Source organism: Etheostoma spectabile, chromosome 7, assembly GCF_008692095.1.
Source record: "Etheostoma spectabile isolate EspeVRDwgs_2016 chromosome 7, UIUC_Espe_1.0, whole genome shotgun sequence".
NCBI classification, from domain to species: Eukaryota; Metazoa; Chordata; class Actinopteri; order Perciformes; family Percidae; genus Etheostoma; species Etheostoma spectabile.
Genome location: NC_045739.1, coordinates 25949491 through 25961206, shown reverse-complemented (window position 1 = coordinate 25961206; position 11716 = coordinate 25949491). Strand labels below are relative to the sequence as shown.

Genomic DNA, 11716 nt, shown 5'->3' with positions numbered 1-11716 from the left:
CAGTCTCTGCAGTAGCTTCCAGCTGCAGCAGTCAGTTCAGTTTCTGTTCCGTCTGACTGAGGGAGGTTTTTGTACGACGACTTTTCACTGTGGGTACACACCCGAATGTAGATTTCATGAAACACTGATGACAGAGTAAAAACTTGCCTGCATCTTCGTTGGACTCCACGGATGGTCAGAGTGAGGCAGAGTTGATCCATGCCTGTTTTTAAAACGATCTGGAATCCTGTTTGTTGTCTTGTTATGTAGCATTCATAAAGAGCCGTTTAGGAGTTTCTCCAGCTCTCTGTTGGACCAGGCAAATAGTGGTAGGTTCCAACATAAACATCCTGACTGGTCATACAGATGATGGAGACGGAGCATCCCAGAGAGAGATCACTGCTGCAGCTGAGTCCTGGTGACCTGGCCTCGGGACTCTGGGACCAGAGACAAAAACTTAAAGCAGAGTCCAGGTGGTTTAGTCGGCTTCATTCAGAGGGACGGCTGTGTTCATAGAGGAGAGGAGTTTGATTCTATGGACGTACCTGTGAAGCAGACAGAAGAGGAGAGGTCCCGATGAGGAAGGAGATCAAAGTAATGGTTTTTGATGAGGAGGATTTCTGTGTCTTCTGTTGTCATGAGGACAGCTGTCAGTCCTCCAGGCCAACTCTCGGACTATTTAAAGTCTCCCAGAGACTGGAGCATGGTGCTGCTGATGCAAAGGGGCTCTCTAGGAAATGCTTTGGACTGCTCCAACCGGGACTTGGAGTCCTCTGATGTGTGTTCATCAAGGGATTCATCCCGTTCTCATCAGATATTGATTGGGAATGTTTCACTGCTCATGTTGAAGAGTCTTTTAGTTTGAGTCTTGAGCAGAAAAAGTTTCTTCAGAATATTTGTGGAATTCTATATAATTCACTACAACAAACAACCTCACTGTGGGACAAATTTAGAACAGGAACTTATTACGATATCATTTATATGATATACAATTTAAACATGTTGTTTCTGGAATAACGTTTTGGCCGGAATTATTGGAAAGAGTTCTTTAGAAAGCCTGGGCCTCAGTTAGTTTCCCGAAGGAGGAAAAGAATAGTTTGTAGATATGTAACAATTCACAATGAACCCAAATGTTTCTGAACATTGTACAGTTGTTATATTTTTAAAGAGTTTAACCAGTTCTAAGATATAATGTTGTTACAACTGGGAATGTGTTTTTGAGTGCACCGTTTGTGTGTACAAAGTCAGAGAGCCGTGCCTCTACAGTGAGACGGTTTTGTACGGCCGGCTCAATTACTTTGTATCACTGTGGCGGGTACACGTTTCGGTGGAGGAACCAGACTGGTTTTAACTGTACAGTACTTTTCACTCCTTAAACCACTCAAAGCTTAATGTCTGTTCATTTGAACATCAGAATTAAAACTATGTCTTGTACAGATTTTTAAATTGTAATATATAGGCATTGGCTTGCATAAGGCTTCCGATCGTTAACCCTGGACAAAAACACTCCGATGACCTCATCGTGTGCTCTAAAGCACTTTCGAAAGTCCTCACACTCAAAGTTCGTTGGAGGGAAAGGGGGGAGGGGGGGGGGGGGGGGGAAAACTAATCAGCAGTACTCTGTCTGAAGGGGAAATATTTTGTAATAGTTTAAAAGGTTGTTATATTATGGCTCCAGAACTCTGCCGATAATCTTTGGTTCAGTGTTTGCTGTGAATACGTATACCGAATCTTTCTGCCCGATAATGATTCTGAAGCTATTGTATATATTTTTATGAGAATTACATAGTTTCAAAAAGGATTAAGTAGTTCCCAATCTTTTTTGGATGGTTTCAGTCATGAAGCCGGACTGATTCAGTGATGATTTGCTACCTGAACAACAACAAAGAATACCATTCATGAGGTTTTTAGTTTGAGACAAGACAATGTGTAAGAAAGGTAAAACAGTAAAAGCCTCACAATCTCATATATGTGGATTATTTGAAATATTAAACTCTGAAAGCTTTAGTTTCATCTTTATCTTATAGTACTGAAACTGTCTGTTGTATCGGTTCAGCAAGTTGAGGCCTGTCTGTGCCATGGTTACTGGGCTCAGAGAGGGGGAAAGTGAACGCTTTGGACCAGTTTGATCCAATCTGAGGAAAAGACCAGCAAGAAGATAGGAGCATCCTCTGTGCAACACACCCAGGCTAGAGGTTAGTAACCTCATATGACGTGTACTAAAATACTCTCTCTCCTCTCTCTCTCTATATATCTCTATCTCTATATCTCTCTCTCTCTCTTCTCTCTCTCTATGCAGTTGGGTCGAGTTTGTTTGCCCCCAACCTGATCGGTGCTGCCACCCCTCCAGTGAGGAGCTGCTGGAGGGGGAAGGCCACGCTCATGTGGCATGGCAAACAAGGAGCTTCCCCTCAGACTGGAGTATGGCCTGGAAGTTGGACGGCAAGCAGCCAGCAAGCAGGGGAGGAGAGCAGGAGCCCCGGGTGTGAGGGGAAGGACGGCCACTAAAGCTGCGAGAGCACCCTGATTGTCTCCCAGCAGACCGTGGGGGAAAGGTGGGGCTCTGTGACCTGTGGTGAGGCCTTACCAGGGCTCCCAGGCTCCGCTCTCAGAAACACGGAGGAGAGACAAGTGTTCTCCAGTCTGACCTGACTCACTGGGACTCTGCTATTTGGGTTCACTCTGATAACTGATCTCCAGTCTGCTCTCTGCAACTATCTCTGTATTAAACGTGACATCTTGTGCAATTGCGAATTTACCAGCTTCCTGTTTTGGTTGCAATCTTCTATTGTTAATTGCAGTGTTCAGTGTTTTAAAGGGCCACTTAAAGAGTGTTCATCAAATCAGTTTCATGGTTTATCCTTTGTAATTATCCAAAGGGTACTTTACAGTACATCTTTTCTTAAGTCTGTCTTAGGTGATTTTTGAAGTCCTGAGGACAACATGAATTCAAACCAAAAAAATGTTGCAGCTCTCTATGATGTGACTGCAAAAAGACTTTTAGGATTATGTAAAACAATGTATAGGTAATACATACATAAACCTTTGGAACAAAACTCAGGGTTCAGAACGTTTCATGATTAATCATCCATCATCTCTTTTTTACTGAAGCTGTGTCGTAAAGTCAAGGACTCTTTTAGATATGGTGAATTAATTACTAGTATATTTATAAAAATCTAATTATTTAGAAAAAAATACAAAAGTCTAAACAATATTTGTAAATCTGATATGAAAAGAACAATTCATCAAGCATAGAGAGAAGTAAAATGACTGTGATCTTTAGTTCAAACTGGAAATATTTACATTGTGTTTTGATGAAAATCAACAAAGACAACACAAAACGAGACGAAAAAGGAAAAAAAAGTGAGGTTTATGATTTACATACTCCTTGAATCATGTTCCGTTTCAATCATGGAACTATATTTGTTTGCTTAAAAAGTACAACCAAACACCTAAATGGACTAAAAAAGATGTAATAGACTTGATGTAACTTTACAGCAGAATTAAAAAATGTACAGATTTGAATATGAAATGATTGAGTTCTATGAAAGATCGTTAGGTATGAAAATTAAGCAATTTACAGTTGATAGTCTTAATGTGTATATCACTCTGTACATTAAACCTATCAAAGAGATTGATATTATACTTTGATAATCTATGTGAAGAGTCTGGTATAAAAAATGATATTTGGTCACTCGTATGAATGGGTTGTATTCATTGTTGTTGATATCAAGTTTCAACTAAAACGCAAGCACAATGTTGATTGATGAATTGCATAGTATCAGGGGATGTTTGAGATTAATTAAATTAGATCAAGTTCATAATTCTAACATATTAAAATAAATTACAGTTTTGTTAACGCTGAATGAAATGCTTTTTTAATTTTACCGCTTTGAGTATGACAAATACATTTTCGGGCCTTTGCAAGAGCAACAGAAAAGTTACCAAAGTAATCATTTAGTTGATACTTTTGTGATTTCCAAGTCACAGAATGATCTCCGGCTGTATTTGTTGGTTGTTGAGTTGATGGAGGGATTGGCGTTTTTGCATAAACTTTAATAATTTCTGCAGTTATGGGATTTCGTTTTTTTTAATTATTTTTTCAGGTTCCAAATTGACCTCCGTTGATTTCTGTTGGACATGAATACGATTGAGAGGAATATGAGATTATTAATTGACATGATATGGATGGGGTTAATCTGACATTTTGCTGTGTGATGCAGCGTCTGTGCTCTCTCGAGGTGATCGTTAGAAGCAACTGGGGGACAGCGGAGGATGTTCCAGTTGCAGGAGGTTATTGTAAGGTCTGGATCTAGTGCAGGCACTCTCTCTGGTGACTCGCATATCTATGCTGCAGCTCTTGCTCCTCTCCCGTAGCGCCTTTACTTCTCGCAACTCTGCTCCATGATCAGTCAACACCGCCACAAAATTTTTACCCCTCCTACTGACTTTACAAGTCATTAGGCTTAAATTTAACCCTTTTAATTTTGGTTTAATTTGTTTTTTTAAAAACAAATATATTTTGTTAAAAACTTGATTGCTGCTGTGTGCCCTTGTTGTGGCACTGGAATCAGGTCCTAACTGGTGTGTGTGTGTGGGTCTCATTTAACTTACAGAGCGGGGTCCAACACCAAGGAGATAAGTATAATCGTGGGGTACCGGCAGCTTTGTGGGGCCAGAATGCTGGAACCCACAACTACAGGGATTGTCCTGAGGTAAGACTTGGTTTTAAGATGGGGTTAGAATTAGGTTAGGGTGAGGGAAAGGTTAGGCATTTAGTTGTGATGGGTAAGGGTTAGGGAAGCTGTGTGTGTGTGTGTGTGTGTGTGTGTGTCGTGTGTGGGTGGTGTGTGTGTTGTGTGTGTGTGGTGGTGTTGTGTGTGTTTGTGTTCGTGGGTTGTGTTTGTGTGTGTTGTGTTTGTGTGTGTGTGGGTGTGTGTGTGTGGTGCTTGTGCTGTGTGTGTGTGTGTGTGTGTGGGTCCTGCCTAGTAGCTTACAGCTGAAGCAGTCTAGTTCAGTAGAGCTGACGGGAGGTTTTTTGTTACGATGACGCTTTTTCACTGTTGGTTGAACTACCCACTGCTGTTGATAGATGCAAGAAGACTTCTGAACAGTAGTAAAAAAATGCTGCATCTCAGTTGAAATCACTGATGGTCACCCAGAGTGAACGTCAGAGTTTGATCCACTGGCCTGTAAACGGATCTGGTCCCGGCATTCTCGATAGAGTAGCAGAGTTTACATGAGCAGTTTTTAACAGTTCTCCATCTTCGGTTGGTACCAGTGTAATCGGTGGTAGATGCTCCAAACGTAAAACCTTTTGAGGGTCCTACAGAGGATGGAGACGGAGCCTCTGCCAGAGCAGAGAGATCATGCTCCAGGCTGAGTCACTGTGACTTGGCCTCGGACTCTGAGGACACAGAGACAAAACTACATAAAGCGCGTAATGGTTTAGTCGGCGTCCTTTAAGAGGGACGGATGTTCATAGAGGAGTAGGACGTTGATTCTAGGAATTTACCTGTGAAGCAGCAGCTGAGGGGAGAGTCCAGATGAGCTGACGGAGATCAAAGTCAGGTTTTGATGAGGTGTGTTGATGTCTGTGTCGCTGTTGTCATGAACCCGGACAGCTGTTCAGTCCTCCAAGTGTCCAAACTCTCAGGGACTATAAAGTACTCCCAGAGCACGGGATGCCATGGTGCTGCTGATGTCAAGAGTGGCCTCTATCGGATAATGCTCCTGACTTGACTACACACAGGGACTTGGTTCGCATACTCTGTCCAAGTGCTACCCCTGGATCTGACGGGACACCCCGCCCTTTTTGTGCCCCGTGTTCATCACCCATGTGCGCAGTTCCTTACTCACTTTATCAGCACGTGTACCTCTTTCGCATCTAGGAATTTGATTTCGAGATGAGACATCGCTTTAGACACGTCTCCCTTGCAGTGATTTTTTGTCTGTGTTTCACAATGCTTAGAGGCCTTAGGAGTCTACCCGGTGTCAAGGGTCAGAAACTCTCTACGCACAGACAGTAATCTTGTTCGTCACCTATTTTGCCAGTACCAGCCGGGACTACCGAATGCTTTACTGCATCAGACGACACCCTGTGTTATGTTTTATCCGCCAAGATTTGCTACTCACTTGAAGATGTGGCAGAAATCGATCTGCTGAATGCCTACTTGTCCACCTGGTGTATATGTATTCTGGCTACTGTGTCTAGCTGTGTTTTAACCTATGTGTTCTGCTGTTTATTTTCGGTCCTGTCTTCGTATTCGTTATCTTCTGACCGTCTTGCTTTTTTGTGTCAAGCCAATGTCCCCCCAATTATTCCCCCAACAGTGGGCTCATTCTTTGCCACTCGCTCTCGCTGTGCGACCATTGTCTATACGGTCAATCTCTAAGATAATGTATTCTGCTTGCAGTTAATTATCCTACCTCCCGTAGCCTTTAATCATCAGAGCCAGCAATTAGTATACCGAGTTGAAAATATACCACAACACTACCTGCATTCAACGGAAATTCGTCAGCACTGGTGTTATTGTCCCGTTTTCTGCTCCTCTATCAGTTTTAAGCACTTACTTGTCCCTCTTATCCATCACCCACTTCATCCCCGTACTCCATCTTTGCGTGTATTCTGTCTCTTTGTCGTGTCGTGTCCACAAAGCAGCAGAAGACCTGTTACTATTACATTTCAGTGACGAGGTTTGTACCGGCGGATTCATGGGACTTAGGATCACTGTGGCCCCTTACCACGCCTCTCCGTCGCGATGTGTAACTTTCACGTTCCATTTTTGTGTTCCCCTGTGATGCTTGACGTTTCCCACAGAACTTAGTCTCCGCCGACCATCAAACCCATTTCCCGAACTATCATAGCGTGCGTTGATTATGCTCTGTCGCTCTTGCGGCCCCCGTACCTGCCGCCTACGCGTCGTGGTCGCATTAGTCACTGGTCTAATGTTTCTTACATCCTATGACACTTCGTCTGATTTCTTCTATTTGCGAGAGTTATATCTATTGCTCATTGCTTGATTGATTCTCCGCCCTTCTCTCTTGTGTATCCAGATTCTAGTCCATTATAAATGAGAACATGACTACCCTAGTCAGCGGTCCAGTCCACCACTATTTATTCTGTTTTTCGCGCATCTCCCCCCCCCCCATTTCCCCCTCCCCCATTGCATTTCCCCCTCGACCTGTCGCCTCTTTTCCTATTCCTCCCCCCCCCTTTCCAGAGCAGCAGCAGAGCGTCTTTCAATTTACTACCATTTTACTGTCAATTTATTAACATTCAATTGCTTTTGTATGAACATGACCAAACTTAACTTTAATTAAAATGTTCTTGTTAATGTTCGTCTGTCATATCAATATGCATATAATGTCATATAGTGTTTGCAAATTTGTGATTAAATTCTTCTGAACAGTTTGTTAAATCATGTCTGAAATTCACATTAAGGAATTTACTGGTTGTCGGTTTATTATTTGGAATTGGTGGTTTCACTAATACTATAAATAAGTAGTGTATGGATCAGGCTATCGAATTAGTGAAAGATTTGACATTTGATTTCAGGATAGTGGATGTATGCAGCTCATGTGTAGATGTTGTCTCTGTGGGCTAGCATGAGAGGCTGTCTTAAAGGGAAGTGCGTTTGAAACAATGTGTGAGTGAGTGCCTGGTGGAGACAGAAAAAACCATTGACGAAAACTCCTTTAAAGGAGAAAACCAACTCAACAGGAAAAGGGGTCAAAGTGTCTGCTGCCACGGGTTGTAATTGGACAGCTGTGTGGTCCTTGTTCTCTGAGTGATGTGGCTCCTAGGTGATGCACCGCTCCCACCTGACGTGTGACCCCCTCCAGTGAGGAGCTGATGAGGGGCAGGCCACGATCATGTGACTGGCCAACAAGGGGCTTCCCATTCAGATGGAGATGGCCGGAAGAGTGGACGGCGAGAGCAGCAGCAGCAGCCAGCTGGGAGGAGAGCAGGAAGCCCAGGGGTGTGGGGAGGGACGGACACTTTTAACCAGGCTGGGAGCCGCAACCTGAGGCTCCCTGCAGACCAGTGGGGGAAGGTGGGCATGTGACCTGTGAGGCCTCCCAGGGCGCGAACCAGACTCCGCTCGCAGGACACTGAGGAAGAGACCAGTGTCCCAGTTGACCGGACTCACATGGGACTATGCTACTGGTTTCACTCTGATACTGATTTCTCAGGAGTCTTTCTCTCTCTCCTTCTTATCTCTCGCTCTACTCTCTTTATCTCTTCCCTCTCTCACTGTAATAAATGTTTCATTGATAACGTGTGTGCACAGTTTTGTTTGGATTACTTTTAACACAATAAAGTACTTTATCAAATGGGTTGGTTCCAGGTCGTTATTGTTAAGAAAGGGGCTATATCGGTCGTAATCGTCCATAAATCTAGAAGTGTTTAAAATAACTGAGTTAATGTAAAGCTGTCAAGAAATTCCTTGAGGGAAAGAACTCTAAGTAATGTACTAGCATGTTAAGATGTGAAGACACAAAAACGGATCAGATAATTATTCATGTGACCCAGACAAGCTAGATAGTAAATCCATCATTATATCAATTTCAAAGTTTATGTGACTTCGAAACTACTTCATTGGAGTATTTTTTCAAATTTGTTTGTAGGAAAGCTGATTATTTTGATGTCAAGTGTTTTTCTAGGAGTTAGAATACATGTTTTATAAACTGGGATAAAGTGTTTAGCTATGTCAGACTTGTGGAGGATGCAACTATAGATTTTAAATGAATATGGTAAAAACGCAGAGCCTGAAAGGGAAATAATTCCACGTGAAATTCTAAAGAGGATTTTAATCAGATATTATATCATTAAAAACATCAGCTGTGTACTCAAAGTATTATGCAAAAATAATATGCTATTGCCTATCAACACAAGTTCATTAAAAATTCATGTCGTAAGGTGTGTTGAAAAAAAAACTGACAAATAAAAATTTAAAAAATTTCACGTGTCTTTGGAATGTGAAAATAACTCACGAAAATGGAAATTTATGTTTGATTTCACAGCCCTAAAACAAACTGGTCTACTTCTTAACTTATCTACTTTTCCGATAGAGTTGCTGGATTTTAAATACACTGTTAACTACACTTTTGCATAAGATTATCTTATCAGCTTTATAGTTGAACAGGTTGTGCTGATATTTAGTCTGTATATAGGATTCTGTGTTAGTCAAAATTCTAAAGTGTCTCCGTTATGTAGGTTTCTGCAGCTGTTGAGTCGGATACAGTGCCTCTCCAGCTGAGGAGTTTTTGTCCGACGTTGTATCACTGTCGTGACGTAAGCTTTCTCCTTGTGACATATAATCTCATGCATTTCAGTCCTGAACTCCACTGTATGGTCAGAGTGAAGGCAGTTCCAAGATCCGATTCACTGAACGATCTGAATCCAGTATGAAGGGCTTGTCTCAGCATAAATCAAGAGGTTTAGGATCGTCCAGGTTTCTGAAGGACCACTGAAGTCTTGAACACCTGAACTGGCATACATCTTGATAGAGACAAGGGACTGTCATGGAGCAACAGATGGAGATCCAGGAGGACTGAGTCAGGATGAGGTATCTGATGAACACGGGAAACATGAACAAGAGCAGAAAGGGGCGTTACTGAGACAAATCCAGTTGGAGAGAAAGAGATCAACATCAAAAACAGAGAGTCCTCATTCTTTTAACATGGAGAAGAGATGGAAGAAGGTAAATGATGCTTGTTCCGTGTTGCTCCATCATCGCAGGAACATCATTGGGGAACTGGTTTGCATCCGGAAGCAAGTTTTCAGAAGAGGTCTCACCTGAAAAGGAGCCCCAGGTGGCCATGCAGTAGGGGGGGGGAAGTAGAATCAGGGACATTCATCATGCTGCCGCGTGTCAGGGTCTCTGAAAGTCCAGGACAGCCAATGATCAACACTGGCCCTTACGGCGGGAGCAGAGAGGCAGGACAACATATGCAAAAACCAGAGTCAGTGAACTGTAGCTGTCCTCAACATTCCTGCTGTTTCCCCCGCAGGCGGCGACAGGGAAGCTCACATTGACATAGTCACAGGAGGGATTTGGAAAGTTTTATGCAAATGATTGTTATAATAAATTAAAATGCAGGTTTGACACATTTTCGTCCGTTTTAATGTGACAAAAGAATCATAAGGAAAGGCAGTGATGAGCTTTAGAGAAGGCAAAGGATCTTAGAGACATGCCAGATAAACCACAACTAGAAGATTTTGACAGTAAAATTAAATTCTATTATCCCTGAATCACTATAATAATCCAGCCGTGATACTTCATGATGCATCATTACATGGATCCACTTAAGGCGGAGCCGATCGGACAGACTGCGGACCAGACAGGTATGAAGGAGACAAAAATGGAAGAAAGTGAAGTTATGTTGCTGATGCTGGCTGATGACATTAAAGAAATGTAGGGTGCGTATGAAGACTCTATGGTTGGTCAACAAGAAAGGGATGGGAACATGCAGACATCGTGGTCGGAAATTACGTGGAGATGTAACATCTTCTATTTCTCTTTCGGATTTTGAAGCCTGCTGTTAACCGAAACACTAAGCGAAAGTTAAATGGCTAACGTTATAGCAGAGAGATCTGGAGGGTAACCTTAGTAACAGTAAAAGGAAACATTGTGGGGGAATGAAACAGGTTAATCCTTCGTTGATTTGTTTTATGCAAACGTTACGTTCTCTATCACAACCACGAAGGCAGCCATTGTGTTTGCTGATACTGATTAAGATGCAGGCATAGGATTTCTTTATTATTTTTATGGTTCCAAGTTGGATCGTGGTGATTCTTGTCATGAATCAGATAAGAAGATTGAGATTCTCATGTGATATGAATGGATGGGGTCATCTTGACTGCTGTGTGATTCAGGCTGTCTGGCTCTATCATGCAGGTGTCGTTAGGGAGCAACTGGGAACAGTGAGGATGTTCCAGTTGCAGGAGGTTATTTAAGTCTGGATGCAGTGCAGCCTCTCTCTGGCTGACTCTCCACTCTGCTGCAGCTTTGATACCTAGCCCGTCTGCTTAATTCTCTAATCTGCTCCTATGATCCTTTACAACACCCCACACGTATTTACCACTCATACACATACACAATAGCACGTTACAAGATCAACAGTCCATGCATGAGTTAAAGTTAACACTTAATTTGGATAATTTTTAAAATAAATATATTGTATATTAAATTGATGATGTATGTTAAGATGTTTTAGGATTAGGGTACAATCTAGTGATAAGGTCCGATAACGGGTTAAGGTTAGGGAAGGGCTAGGGATGAATTGTGTAAATGGTGGGTCCCCATCAAGAGCTAGTGAGTCACTGGTGTGGTGTGTGTGTGTGTGTGGGTCCAGTGAAGTGATACAGTCTATGCAGTAGCTTCCGCTGCAGCAGTCAGTTCAGTTTTGTTCAGTCGGACTGAGGGAGGTTTTGTACGACGCTTTTTGTCACTGTGTGAACAACCGGCGGACGGATAAGCTCTGACAGTAGAAACGGCGGCATCTTCAGTCGGAATCCACTGATGGCAGAGTGAAGTCAGAGTTTGATCCACTGCCTGTAAAACGATCTGGAATCCCTGATTGTCGAGTGCTAGAACGGTAAATGAGCAGTTTAGGAGTTTCTCCATCTCTCTGTTGGTACCAGGCTAAACATGGGGGGTTACAACTATTAAGATTCTGACTGGTCCTACAGCTGATGGAGACGGAGCCTCCCAGAGCAGAGCTCACTGCT

At 42.6% G+C, this 11716-nt stretch overlaps 1 pseudogene; it reads right to left on the bottom strand.

Annotated features, from left to right (window-relative positions):
- LOC116692386 (immunoglobulin lambda-1 light chain-like) overlaps positions 1-11716 on the bottom strand; it is a 32137-nt pseudogene that overhangs the window by 3131 nt on the left and 17290 nt on the right.